At 37.5% G+C, this 12,471-nt stretch overlaps 1 protein-coding gene across 14 annotated transcripts in view; it reads right to left on the bottom strand.

Moving 5' to 3' along the window:
* Nucleotides 1-8,539, bottom strand: part of TASP1 (taspase 1) — a 389,761-nt gene extending 381,222 nt beyond the window's left edge. For all 14 annotated transcript variants that reach the window (XR_009248818.1, XR_009248816.1, XR_009248817.1 and 11 more), the window contains exon 1: nt 8,434-8,539. The gene's annotated coding sequence lies outside the window, so the exon portion shown is untranslated. The remainder of the gene's footprint in view (nt 1-8,433) is intronic.
* Between the last annotated feature and the right edge of the window lie 3,932 nt (nt 8,540-12,471).

The raw sequence follows: 12,471 nt of genomic DNA, 5'->3' as shown, positions 1-12,471 counted from the left end.
CCAAAGAAGACATCCAGATGGCTAACAGACACATGAAAAGATGTTCAACATTGCTCATCATCAGGGAAACACAAATTAAAACCACAATGAGATACCATCTCACACCAGTCAGAGTGGCTAAAATTAACAACTCAGGAAATAACAGATGTTGGCAAGGATGTGAAGAAACGGGAACTCTTGCAGTGTTGGTGGGAATACAAACTGGTACAGCCACTCTGGAAAACAGTGTGGAGGTTCCTCAAAAAATTAAAAATAGAACTACCCTACGACCCGGCAATTGCACTACTAGGCATTTATCCAAGGGATACAGGTGTGCTGTTTAGAAGGGATGCATACACCGCCATGTTTATAGCAGCACTATCAACAATAGCCAAAGTATGGAAAGAGCCCAAATGTCCATCGATGGATGAATGGATAAAGAAGATATGGTATATATATACAATGGAGTATTACTCGGCAATCAAAAAGAATGAAATCTTGCCATCTGCAACTACGTGGATGGAACCGGAGGGTATTACACTAAGTGAAATAAGTCAGTCAGAGAAAGACGGATATCTTATGTTCTCATTCATATGTGGAATTTGAGAAACTTAACAGACGATCATAGGGGAAGGGAAGGAAAAATAGGATAAAAACAGAGAGGGAGGCAAACCATGACTCTTAAATACAGAGAGCAAACTGAGGATTGGTGGAGGTGGGTAAAATGGCTGATGAGCTTTAAGGAGGGCACTAGTTGGGATGAGCACTGGGTGTTATACGTAAATGATGAATCATTGGATTCTACTGAAACCAGGACTATACTGCATGTTATCTCACTTGAGAATAAAAAATAAAAAAATAAAATAAAATAAAATGAAGTAAAATAAAATAAAATAAAATAAAAGTTTGATAGAAAAAAAAGAGTCCAGTGAATTTTTATCACAGAACATTTCATTTAAAGGGCAAACAGCTTTTGGTCGCCTGGGTGGCTCAGTCAGTTAAGCGTCCAACTTTTAGTTTCAGCTCAGATGATGGTTTCACAGTTCGTGGGTTCAAGCCTGACATCGGGGTCTGTGCTGATAGCCCTGACAGAAGGATTCTCTCTCTCTCTCTCTCTCTCTCTCTCTCTCTCTCTCTCTGTCGCTCCTCCACTCACACTGTCTCTCTCTCAAAATAAATAAGCTTTAAAAAATATATATTTTTTGGGGCGCCTGGGTGGCTCAGTCGGTTAAGCGTCCGACTTCGGCTCAGGTCACGATCTCACGGTCCGTGGGTTCGAGCCCCACGTCGGGCTCTGTGCTGACAGCTCAGAGCCTGGAGCCTGTTTCAGATTCTGTGTCTCCCTCTCTCTGACCCTCCCCTGTTCATGCTCTCTCTCTGTCTCAAAAATAAATAAACGTTAAAAAAAAAAAAAAAAAAAAACCTTTAAAAAAAAAAAAAATATATATATATATATTTTTTTAAAAAAGGACAAATAGAGGTTTTTTTATGTTTATTTATTAACTTTGAGACAGTGTTAGCCTGAGTGGGGTGAGGCAGAGAGAACGAGAGAGAAAGAATCCCAAGCAGGCTCCCCGCATCCATTCACAGCCCAATGCAGGGCTCACTCTCCCTAAGGATGAGATCATGACCTGAGCCAAAACCAGAGGTGGAGGCTTAACTGACTGAGCTACCCAGGTGTCCCTAAAGGACAGATAGTTTTAAATCAAAAAATATATTTGCTGTTGTACTAAAATGTTTATATATATTCATAAATGCAGGAAGAAAATTTGGATTACAAAAGAATGCTGATATTGATTAAATAAACATGAATTGAAATGCCTGCTTTTGTTTTTGTTTTGTGGTGATTGCTGACTTTCTAAGGAAGGATTCTATTCTAATGACTTCACTTATTTGACTTAGGTTATTTAGTTATTTCTCTTTGGTTATTTCACTTATTCGACTTTGGTTACTACTTATTCATGTGTCAGTTGACCAAGTGGATTTTTTTTTTTTTCGAAGTGGAATTTAAATGATTAGCATACATGCCATCATGTCTGACCCAGCCATGAAATGAGCTTAGGCCCAATAGTCCCACAAACACAGGTGGAGTGAAAACTCAGGCCTCAGAAAATTAAGAGTTTCAGTTAAAATGAACACACATCCAAGCAGTATGAGTTATTAAACTTCAAGCTACTCTGACTCACCATTATCAGATGCATTCTTTCATAAGTAAGAAACTGAAACACCTATATTTTACAATGAATAAGGTTGATGTAATAGCATTTTAATATATATGAGAGATTTAAAAACATTGCTTCTCAGGCTTATCTGAAAAAAATAAAATGTGGAAGATGAATTAATATGCTATTTCTTGAGCAATCTACCATCCCTCAGAGAGAGAATATCTGAAATATATTTAGCTAATCATGACATCTCCATAAACTCCTCCAAAAATGTTGGCCCGAAGGTTCTGCTGGACTAGGAAAGGAACTTAAATACACAGGCTATCCAATGTACAACTCTGGCCTCCAACTCCCAATGGTTACCGGAATGTTTTGAGTTCAATTAGAAATGAAGCAACTTCTACTCCAACATCAGTTTTTGTTTAACTCAAAACCTATTAAAGGTCTGACCTAATAAAGAGTTCCAACAAAAGACTTAAAAAAAAAAAGACAACAAAGGGCAAATGGGCAAATCCCAGTTCATAGAAAAATTATACAACGGTTTAAACAGATCAAAAAAGGCTAAACCTCACTCAAAAGAAAGATACAAAACAAAACTACACCCAAATGCCATTTTTTAACTTGGGTTGGCCAACATCCAAATTATATCACGTTTTGAGGCAATTGAGAATCAGGAGTTCTCACACACTATAGTAGTAACCTAAAGATGACAAAACTGAACAAGAGCAATTTGGCAAAATCAATCAAAATTAGGAATGCACACTGAAGGATTATTTGCAATAGTAAAAATATGAACCAACAATATGTCTTAATGTAAGTGGTTAAAAATAAAAGCATCCTTTGGAAAAAATGAGAATATTCTTGATAAAGAAATACAGATTGACTAATCTTAAAGATATTTTGGTAAGCAAAAAAGGCATAGTACAGATGTACATGCAATACCATATTTTGAGGGAATGGGGAAAAAGTAATACAGCTAAATATATACGCAAAGTACAAATCTGCAAGAATATGCCAAAAAAAAATACTATAATAGTGGCCACCAGAAGAAGATTTGAATGACTAATGGACAAAAGTGGGGTGGAAATTTATTGTTCATAGTTTATACCTTTCAATTCTTAAAAATCTAAACATATTATTTACAAAAAAAAAAAACCCACCTCTTTTTTTTTTTTATGGAAACATGAAGTAACTAGCTAAATCCAAGTTCCAAAATAGAGCAAGCCTATGAGATCTCACTTAAAAACTTCAGTAAGGGAGGAAATGTCATATGCTGAAACTTCTCAATATTCATCCCACCCAGGGCAGGAATAGACAAAAACATGGCCAAACCAACAATACTGCCCAAGAAGTCTGTTTTTGTTTTTCTGGATCTTGAACTTCTGAGGCCAAACTACAGGTAATCCAAAAAAAAAAAAAAAAAACAAAGAAAAAGGAAAAAAAAAGATCATAGTGTTTGACCCCTACAGTTCAGACTAAGGAGTAAAAACTAAATCATTTCTGTAGACTAACATCAAATATCCCTGGTATTATTTTTTATCACATTTGTACTAATTGTTACAAATCATTATTTGAAATTGATGAAGCATACTTACATCAATATATTGATCCACAAGAAAAATGTCTAACATTTCAGCCAAGCTTTGAGGTAACATTCAATACACAAAGTTTCCAATGAAAGGAGATGCACAAACATGTTATAGTTTTTCACAACAGAAAACAATTATATGGTTCATTTTTATAATGCTTTTATTTATGAATAATATACCTGAATATGGACATTTTGCAATTTTCCACTAGTGATGATATTAAAATTCATTTTATTATTTCTAACAAACACTGGTAACTTGTCCATCTTCCGAAACAAAGTTAGCATATGACCCAATAATTTCACTCCTAGGTATATACTCAAGAGAACTGAAAACATAGCCACACAAAAAAACTGTACATGAATGTATTTGGCAGAATTATTTATAATAGTCAAAAAATGATTAACAATTCAAATGTCCAAGAACTGATGATAAACAAATATGGTACATTCATATAATGGCATATTATTTAGCCATAGAAAAAATAAGTACTGATACATAGTATGGCATGAATGAACCTTGAAAACAATCAAAGAAGTCAGACACAAAAGGCTGCATATAGTATGCTTCCATTTATGTGAAATGTCCAGAGTAGGCAAGTCTAAGGAGACAGAAAGTAGATTAATGGTTGCCTTGGGCTGGGAGGCTAAAGGGGAATTGGAGAGTGACTGCTCATGGGGGGCGGGCTTTCTTTTGATGGCAATAAAAATGTTCTAAAACTGATTGTGGTGATGGTTGCACAATTCTGAATATACTAAATGCCACTGAGTTGTACACTTTAAGTGGATAAATTATATGATAAATGAATTCTATCTTAATAAAGCTGTTTGGAAAAAAACAAACTTCCTGCTTCACATAAATTGTATCTTTTCCAAGTTACCAAACTTAATGGCCTTTTCTGCTTACAACCCTTGTTCTCTAGATCCCCTAGAGATCTCCTAGATCCCCTGCTCTTCATGGCCCTCTGACCCTTCCCAACTTCGTCCTCTTACATGAGTCCCTGTCCATGGACCAATTCTCAAATTTCAGCAATTTCATCCACTGCCAATCTTTCAAAACAATCATCCCTCAGTAAATCAGATGATTTGCAACTCTTTATCCTGTCTCTTGAGCTCTAGCCACAAGTCTCCTGCATAGCTCAACCTGGATCCTCTTCACTCTTAGCCTACCCAAAACAAACTCATCTTTCCATAGAAATCTAGTTCTTTACACATTACTCCTTATTTTGCTTAATAGCACTAATTTTTTTTCTAACACAACTTCATGTCATCTAGGACTATACCTACTTTCCAAGTCCTATAAGTTTCTCCCTCAAGCATTTAACTTCCTTTTCCCTACTGCCTTGACCCTTGTTCAGCTCACATACCTCTTAGCATAAATGTTACAAAAAGCATTTTAACTTTTCTCCCCAAATCCAGACTATTGTAAAACAACCAACTACAAAAGGCTGCCAAAATAAATCTCATAAAAGGACAACTCCAATCAAAACGAATAGCATGCCAAAAGACATGAACAGACAATACACAAAAGAGGAAATATAAACTCGATATCCAATATTAAGGGAAGAATATTCAAAAAAATACAAATAAAAATGAAATCTTCCTAACTAGCACTGTACAGCCGCCATAAACTGATGTAACCATTTGAAAAGGAATTCGTCAGTATCAGGAGACTTAAAATGTGTAATTTTGTATATACTACCTTTCCAGAGATACTCTGTATGAACTAGTCTACACTAAAGCACAAGTAACAATAATACTGTGGATACCTCTAAGGAGAACTCAGAGACTGAGGGGCAAAGATGAAAGGAAAACTTGATTTTCTAATAGCTTTATGTATTTGATTTTTTTTTTAAACCATGTACTATCTACAGGTTTAAGTTAGCCATCTCTGAGACTAAGATGAATGTAAATTAATCTGATTATCAAGGCCAGAAAAGAAACTCAGAATAAAACATTGTTTCTGCTCTAGGGACTTTGAAGACACTGATTTAAGGTCTAAATCTTGACCCCATTTCTCTCAAAGACTGTTTTATTTTCCTACTGCATGTGATGACTTTTTTTTTCTTTACACCACTTAGAAAACTACTGCATGTCCTGTTTGCCCCTGGTGTTGAAGTTTTTCACTCTAGATTTATTTAGTCTTTTAGAAACAGTTGAAAGAATAATAAGTCAGGGAATCCATTCATTTTATAGCAAAAGGCTTTTATAGAAATACAGCCCTTAAGCTATAGCAACTGATGGATAAAGAAACATTTTGCCACTCTTAACATCATGACATTGAAGGTTTAATGCCTCATTCAATGAGCTCCAAAACACACTTATTTCATCTTTGACCCAATAATTTCAATTTCGAGAACACTTTCTACCAAAATAACTTCAAACACAAAAAAGACTTTATGTCTTTTATGCTGTGTTTAACACAGAATAATATAGAAAAACAAAAATCTGGGAGTGACCTAAATATCCAACATAGAAAAATGGTTAACAAATGATAACCTTTATTATTTATGGTCAATATGTTTTCAACAAGGGTACCAAGGCCATTAAATGAGGAAAGGATAGTCTTCAACAAATGGTGCTGGAAAAACTGGATAGCTACATGCAAAAGAATGAACTTGGAATCCTACTTATTCCTACCCACCTATTCCTTGATATACACAGATCAAGAACTAAATGTAAGAACTAAAACTATAAAATTCTTAGGAAAAAACATAACCTCGTCTTTGACAATGGTGTTACATAGGACACCAAAAGCACAAGCAACCAAAGAAAATATAAATAAATTAGTATTCACCAAAAGGTTAAAAGGACACTATTCAAAAAGCAAAAAGAAACCCCACAAAATGGAAAAAAAAAAAAAACACTGCAAATTATATATCTGATAAAGGACTTGCCTCCAGACTATATAAAGAACTCATATAACATCAAAGTTTTTAAAATCTCAACATAAAAATGAGCAAAGGAATTAGACTGACATTTCTCCAAAGATACAAAAAAGGCTAATAAGCATATGGAAAGATGCTCAACATTACTAGCCATCAGGGAAATGGAAATCAAAACCACAGTGAGATACCATTTCATAAGCAATAACATAGCTGTAATTCAAAATAGATAATAAGTGCCAACAAGGATATGGAGAAATCAGAACCCTCTTATCCTGCTGGACAGACCACTTTGGAAAACATCTGGCAGCTCCTCAAAAAGTTCAATATAGTTACCATATGACCCAGCATTTCCACTCCTAGATATATACCCAAAAGAACTGAAAACCTATAACCACACAGAAACCTGTACCTGAATGTTTACATAATTATTCATAATAGTCAAAAAGAGAATTCAATTCAAATGTCCAACTGATGATGGATAAACAAAATGTGGCATATTCATATAATGGAATATTATTCAGTCATTAAGAAGGAAAGCAGTACTGATACATAATACAACATGGATGAACCTTGAAAACATTATGCTAAGTAAAAGAAGGCAGACACAAAAGGCCACATATTATATAGTTCCATGTGCATGAAATGTCCAGAATACGAAAATCAATAGACACAAAAGTGGATTAGTGGCTGCTAGGGACTGGGGGATCAAACGGGAAGTGATTATAATGGGCAGTTTCTTTTGGAGATGATGAAAATGTTCTGGAACTATATAGTGGTGATAGGTGCACAACTCTATCAGTATAGTAAAAACCAATGAAATTTACAATTTAAAAGGATGGGTTTATGGTATGTTAATTATATCTAAAGGGGGAAAAAAAGATCAATCTATGCAATGGATGCAATGTACAAAAATTATGCTTTTTGGTTATAACCACACTTTATACACACACACTATAATCACAAATAGGTTGAGAATTTGCTATTAAAAAAAAAAAAGGAAAAGGATCAAAATGCTGGGTTGGTAAAACTACAGGTGATCTCTTTATAATTATTTCTGCGTTCTCCAGATATTCTTTAATAAGCATGCACTGCTTTTTACGAGTGGGGGTGGAGCTTTATTTAAAACAAACAAAAAAGGAAACTGTTTTAACTCCCGAGTGTATAAAAATTCCTTAGGTTAGTATTCAACGATCTCAGTCACATGGTCCCGAAAATACCTTTCCTTTCCCCTCCCCTACAGAGGCGAGTCAAGTTAAACTCCCTCCTTCCGGAAACACGATGCCCTCTATTTCCAGGGCTGCTCCAGCTCCTGTTTTCCACCCTCCTCTCCATCTTCTCGGTCCTTTCCTCCGCCGCCGCCTGAGCAGTAAATGCTAACGTCCTGACGGACCCTAACCAGGCCTCTTACACCACGGGGCTGCCCTGGCCCCAACCCGCCACTCACGACTAGAGTGCACACTCTCGGGTCTCTGAGAGCCTCCGACTCGGGGAACCCCGCAGCCCGCACTGCAAAGTGAGTGAAGGACAGTGAGGACTGCCCACACACAGACAGCCCCTTCCTCGGAGAAGGAATGAGACCGCCAAGCTGGAGCCAACGCTGAGAAGGGGACCGACACGGGCGCCACGCGCGACCGAGGGGCCGAGGGACGTCCCGGATCCGCTCCTTCAGCACCGCCCCAGGCAAGTGGGCATCATGCGCGCCGCCCCCTCCCGGCCCCGGAGAGGATGTCCCGGTGAGCGTACGGGGCCTGGACAGAGGCAGCGCCGCCGCGGCTGCAGCAGCGCGGACAGCGTGAGAAAGAGGGACACTCACCCGCGTCAGCCCCGAGCCCTCACAGCACCGGAAGTAGTCACCCGCCCGTTGCCAGGGTGAGGAAGCGGGGCTTACGTCAAGCTTTTCCATTGGGCATGCGCCTAGCCACGTGGCCGGAAGCTTACGCCCACGCGCTGATCTGACTCTGCCCACTGCTAGCGAACGTTTCACCTAGCCGCAGAAGTTCTGCGTGGATTTCACCTGGAGCTTCGTTATGAGCTGCGCAGGCGCTGTTGCCTATCTCCTCTCAACCTGCCTCTTAGTGAGCCGGAGTCCTGTGACTGTAACTGATCCGAGTGGTTTGGCAGACCAGCGATGTGATAGGACATGAAATTAGAGCAGCCATGATTTAATGAAGTGACACTTCAGAACTTAATTTTACTCTGTCTTTGCAGCCCCTCCCCCCCCCTCCCCCCCTGCCGCCCGGCCCCATACAGTAGGGAAAACTACAGTTCTGCCCGGATTCCATATGGGAGGTGAGGGCTAGCCCTGCCCTGGGGACAATGAAAGTGTAGATAACCTTTCTTTTACACGTAGCATCCAAGATCAAGATCCAGCAACAATGTAATCCCTCTAATGTTTCTTTGTAACTATTAACAAGAGTCCTTTAACAAGTAACCAACCACCTTTCAACCTGTTTTAGGAAGCAAAGATTGAAAGAAGTAAAGCAATAGCTCTATGGTCCCCAGACCAGAAGTTTAACTTGACCCTGGCCCTTGCTAGAAGTACAGTTTATGAAAAGAAGTCCCACCTCGCTGGGGTGTAAAAAAAAAATAATAATTTTTTTTTAAGTATTTAATTGCAGATTGAAATAGACAGCAGTCCGCTTCTATCTGATTATCTAAAATTTTAAGACTGATGATCCTGTTGGTGAGGATTGAGAAAACAATCACTCTTGTTCATTGTTGGAGGAATAAAGATTTGCGCATATTTTTGGAGGGCAATTTGATGGTCATCTACCACAATTTTAAATGTACTTACCCTTTGACTGGAGAAGATCCAGTTTTCTGTCTCTCTCTCTCTCAAAAAAATAAATAAATAAACTTAAAAGAAAATAAAAAGGGGCGCCTGGTGGCTTACTAGGTTGACCATCGGACTCGGTTTTGCCTCAGATCATGATTTCATGGTTCATCAGTTCCAGTTGGCATCAGACTCCATGCTGACAGTGCGGAGCCTGCTTGGGATTCTCTCTTCTTTGGATTCCCTCTCTCTCTCTGCCCCTCTGCCACTCTCCCTCTCTGTCTCTCTCAAAAATAAATAAATAAACTTAAATTTAAAAAAAAAGAAGAACCGCTTTTAAGAGTCTACCTACAATATTTCTATATGTGCACAAAGATATACATATTCATGCAAAAAAAAATACTCCTCAGATAATGTCTACAAGTTTGGCACTGCTCAAGGAGGTTGATTGCACCATTGTTTGTACAGGAGAAAAGGAAAAAACCGGAAACTTGAATTTCTATCAATATGGAATAGCTAAATAAGTTATTAAAACACATTGATGATCTAACCATTTTTAAGTACTAAAATGAAAAGCTATCAATGGCATGTGGTTAACTAAAAAAAAAAATCCGAAATAATACTTAACGTATAATTTATATATGTGTGTCTGTGTATTTATTTTTATTATATTTACATACATACATATACAATATATGTGGGAAATAGAAGGGCATGTACTAAAACACAAATGAAACTACTAACAGAAATAAGATTGGATTGAGTTGGGGTGAAATCATTTTTTGTTTTATTTAATTTACATCAGGATGCCAGTGCTCAAGGCCCATTTCTATCTACTAAGGGCACTTACGTATAGCAGGATGCTAAGGTCTAGGTTTTTAAGCCCATCAGGTGAAAAGCAGAAACAACACAAACAGTCTTTAGTAAGAACAGAAACAAGAGACAGTGGACTTGATCTCATAGGCTTCTGGTTTTGAAGTCACTGGATACAGAATAAGAAAAACATATTTCTTAAATGTTTTTAAAAATAAGTGAGGGAGTAGAAAAAAATAAGTGAGGGAGTAGAAAACCAAGCAAAGATTAAGAAAATACAAGGGGCACCTGGATGACTCAGTCAGTTGAGCATCTGACTTCAGCTCAGGTCATGATCTCACGGTTCTAGTCATGATCTTAGGGTTTGTGGTTTCAAGCCCTGCATTGGGCTCTCTGTTGACAGCACAGAGCCTGCTTCAGATCCTTTGTCCCCACCCTCTCACTCTGCACCTTCCAAATGCACTCACTCTCTCTCTCTCTCTCAAAAATAAAAAATAAACATTAAAAAAATAAAATACCTAAAAATTATCTGATAGAATTGAAAAAATTAAAGATCTAAGACTAGAAAATTGTTCACTAAAATAATAATAATAATAACAGCATATGGGTTAAATATTACTTACGCACTACTTAAGAAAAAAAATCAAGCAAATTGGAAAGTAGATATAAAGAAATTACCCAGAATGAGGATCAGAGAAACGAAGAGGTGGAATATATGGAAGAGAATGTAATCGACATGGAAGAGAGAATGGTAAGGATAGAATGTCTAATATATATAACATTAGAATTCCATGAACATAAAAAAATGGAATGAACGAAGAAGATGTAATATTTTAAGAGATGACAGATATACTTAGGGTTCTTGAGTTTGAGACCTGCATCCAGATCTGTGCTGACAGCTCAGAGCTGGAGCCTGCTTCAGATTCTGTGTCTCCCTCTCTCTCTGCCTCTCTCTCTCTCTCTCTCTCTCTCTCTCAATAAATAAATAAATAAATAAATAAATAAACATTAAAGAAAGACAATAGATATGAATTATCCAGAATTGATGAAAAACAGAAACTCGCATATTTGGGAAGGTCATGAATCTCAAGCTGGATATATAAAAGAAATCCAAACCTAGACACATAATACTGAAATTTCAGAATATCAAAGACAAAAATATCTTAAAAGTAACCAGAGACAAAATACCTAAAGAGAAATGATTAGACTGAAATTAGATGTCTTGGTTTAACAATTGAAGGTAGAAGATGAAAATGGTATTTTTGAATTACTGATAAAATGTTTCCAAAGTCCTGAAGAAATGTCAACCTAGAATTGTTTTCCCAACTAAACAAGCATTCAGGAATGAGAGTGTATTGAGGATATTTTCAGATGAAACCAAACTGAGAAAATTTACTATGAATCAAAGTATTTATAAAAGATACAATTCAGGAGGAAGAAGATAATTCCAGAAGAATCATTTGAAAAGAAATGTTGACTTTGAGAATCCCAAGTTCTGAGCCTAAGATTCTTATGACAGGTTTAAAGAGTTGCCTTTATCTCCAGAGACTTGGTCTCTAATCCTCTGATATCTGTGCTATTTCTTTTTATGGTAAAGGATTTGACATATCACCAGCAACCACAGAATGTTCTATATCTGTAATATGTCATCTTACTGTTTTGGTATATGACAGTGCAGTGGATAATTTTTCTGAAATGGCCACACATTGTCCATCTCACATGCTCTTTGAACGATGAGACTTTGATACTCCTTCCATATAAAGGTGTGTCTACCTATGTTCCCCACCCTTGACACTCTGAGCCAGCTTGTGACTATATAGCAGAAGCCATGCCATGTAACTTCTGAAAAGCAATGCAGTTTCTTTGCAATTCTCTCTTGCAATGCTTGCTCTTAGATCCCAGCCACCATGCTCTGAGGAAGCACAAGCAACTGCATGGGAAAATCATATATTGACATTGTGACCAACAGCTCCAGGCAAGATCCCAGCTGGCAGCCAGCACCAACTACCAGACATGTAATTGAATGGGCCTTCAGAAGATCCGGTCTTCAGCCATGGATTAACTTCCAGCCTTTGAGTCTTCCCAGCTTAGGTGTCATGAGCAGAAACAGGCCATCTCCCCTTGCCCTTTCCAAATCTTGATAATAATAACAATGAAATAGCTTTTGTTTATGTTTACAGTACAAGTAGTACTTAGTCATAGGCTCCAACAACATAACCACAGTCCACTGGCTCTTATATTGAGGGCATCATGCCATGACCCTGA

Source organism: Neofelis nebulosa, chromosome 9 (genome assembly GCF_028018385.1).
Source record: "Neofelis nebulosa isolate mNeoNeb1 chromosome 9, mNeoNeb1.pri, whole genome shotgun sequence".
Classification (NCBI taxonomy): Eukaryota; Metazoa; Chordata; class Mammalia; order Carnivora; family Felidae; genus Neofelis; species Neofelis nebulosa.
This window is presented reverse-complemented; position numbering and strand designations above follow the sequence as displayed.